This window comes from Mauremys mutica, unplaced genomic scaffold, assembly GCF_020497125.1.
Source record: "Mauremys mutica isolate MM-2020 ecotype Southern unplaced genomic scaffold, ASM2049712v1 Super-Scaffold_100329, whole genome shotgun sequence".
Lineage (NCBI taxonomy): Eukaryota > Metazoa > Chordata > Testudines > Geoemydidae > Mauremys > Mauremys mutica.
This window is the reverse complement of record NW_025423315.1, coordinates 213,518-215,874: the sequence shown is the minus strand read 5'-3', so window position 1 is coordinate 215,874 and position 2,357 is coordinate 213,518. Positions and strand designations below refer to the sequence as shown.

The 2,357-nt window shown below is 57.1% G+C and overlaps 2 non-coding genes across 2 annotated transcripts; both read left to right on the top strand.

Moving 5' to 3' along the window:
• Nucleotides 1-441: 441 nt before the first annotated feature.
• TRNAS-UGA lies at nucleotides 442-523 on the top strand. The gene has a single exon. It is a non-coding gene; the product is annotated as a tRNA-Ser (tRNA).
• Nucleotides 524-1,759: 1,236 nt separating this feature from the next.
• On the top strand, nucleotides 1,760-1,832 carry TRNAF-AAA. Its single transcript has one exon. It is a non-coding gene; the product is annotated as a tRNA-Phe (tRNA).
• The last annotated feature ends 525 nt before the right edge of the window (nucleotides 1,833-2,357 follow it).

Genomic DNA, 2,357 nt, shown 5'->3' with positions numbered 1-2,357 from the left:
ACCAAAGCTAGACCTCCCCCGCTGTAGCTGTGACTTCTGCCACCGAACTACCAATGCGCTGACTCCTCTTGTGAGACATTTCTCTGCACAATACTGCTGCTCGTCCAGTTACTGACTCCAGGAAACATTTTCCTTAGCCTGGCTCCGTGTGTCACTGGTTTCTCTAGCAAAGGCCAGTCCCTGGCCCTGTGGCCCAGACATCCTCATTCATATCAAGCTTCCAGTTGAGAATCATTTCCCCGTTCCTGCTCTGTGGGAGGGGAGACTGTTAAACACACTCGTGCGACCGCACATGGCTAAGCAAAGAGAACAAACCCCAAATCCCCCCTGTGCTTTGGGAGCCAGGTTTGCAGTGGGAATTCTGTAATTCTGATGACTTCAAGCCTGGGCATTGTGATTCTTTACCAGTTTCTCTGGCATTGGGGCAGTTTTGTGCTCACAGCTGTGATGGCCGAGTGGTTAAGGCATTGGAATTGAAATCTAATAGGATTCCCCTGCGCAGGTTTGAATCCTGCTCACAGCGAGGCCTGTGTTTTAGCCAGTCTCTCACCCGGGCAACACCTCTGTACAACCCCCTGAGACACTCTCAATTCTCTCCCCACCCCAAGTAAATCCTGTTCTGCTCCTTTCATAGAGATCCCTGGGACACCCCCTCACACTGTGTCCCTGAAGGGTCAGGCAAACTCTCAGCCCCTGAAGCCTCTGCCACTCAACTGGTGCCCCATAGATCAGCCATAGCCCTGGTTCTGCTCCTCTCTCTAGGGTGTGAAAGGAGCCGAGTCAGCGACTTCATGGGAGCTACGGGGCTGCAGAACCAACAGAGGAAAAATAGGTGCTCAGCACCCACTGGCAGCCAGCTCCCTCCCCCCCCCCACTACAGGCCTTGCTGACAAGCTCCTCCTCTTCCCCTTCAGCGCCTCCCACTTGCCAGTGATCAGCTGTTCAGTGGGGTGCAGGAGGCACTGGGCGGGGAGGGGGAGGAGCAGGGATGGGAAGAGGTGGGGGTGGGAGAGGAATGGGGCAGACTGGGAAGAGATGGGACAGAGGTTGGGGCTTGGGGGAAGAGGTGGAGTGGGGGCAGGGCCTGGGGCAGAAATGGGGAGATTTGTCCTGGGCCCTGCACCTCTCTAGGGCCAGCCCGGCAGGGAAGCGCCGACTATCACAGTGACAATACAACTGACCAGCGTTGTGGGGGAGGCTGAGGGAGATCCGCACTCACCAGGTCTCTTCTCTCCCCCACGGTGAGCTAGACACTGCTCTCCCCTGGCTCTCACTCTAGCAGCTGGACGCCAAGGAGCCATTTCCCCACAGGAAGTGCATTGAGTGCCCCTGTGGTGCTGGGGGGCTGGCGCTGCTGCTGCCTGTGGGGCTGGCAGGGGGGCTGATGTCTGCACAGACTCTCAGCTGCCAGGCCGGAGGGGGCACCTGGGACCTTACCAGACTGGCTCAGTGAAGACGGGGCGGTCGACAGAGCAATACAGACGCTCTCCAGAGCACGGAGCAGCATCCGCCCATGCAGCCAGGCAATGAGCATTTCCCACAGCCTGGAGCTGAGGGGGAGGCGGCAGCTGCTGTTCCAGCTCCTCGGGAACAGGCCCTGTCAGCCAACAGACACTTCTTACTCCCCACAGCTAAGGGCGCCGGGTTCCTCCGGTGGGGGTGTGGAGCAGCCGTTCGTTTTCCTGTCCTTTTTGTGTGCAACTGCTGACAAAAACATCCCGGACAGAGAAGCAACAGGCCAAAATGCTACCATGTAGCTGCCAAAGTAGCTCAGTTGGGAGAGCGTTAGACTAAAGATCTAAAGGTCCCTGGTTCAATCCTGGGCTTTGGCAGGCCCTTTCATCCCTTTTTGTGCAGGGGTGGCTTGTTTTCTGGGAGCACAGCAGTGCCTGCACCCAAGTTGAGTTCCTGAGCTTGGGCTCTGCAGTAGGAAAACATAGAATGGGCTTCTGCCCATAGTTGGCCCACCTGACCTTTAATGATGAGAGCTGTCTTTCCCAATATGGTAGGAAGAAAGTGAGGCAGGCAGGGCAGCCCTCAGGAATGATGCCAGAGGGCTGCTAGGTAGGGATTGGGGATGAAAACTCTGTACAGCTGAACAAGGGCAGTAGCAGGGAAGGGGCATCTGTAAAAGTGACCCAGCAACACCTCTCCTCCTCTGGGCACCTAGAGCAGAGGCGGCTGGTGCTGACAGCTTCAGGGGAAGGCTTAAAAGCCACAGAGCAACTGAGGTCAGGGCTAGAGGAGGGCAGGACCATGCCTATGTGTGGCCATCAGACAGGCACAAAAACACCCAGCCAGGCTGCTCCCTGCCATGCCAAACACCCACTGAAGGTCACAAGCATGCGAGGCAGCTG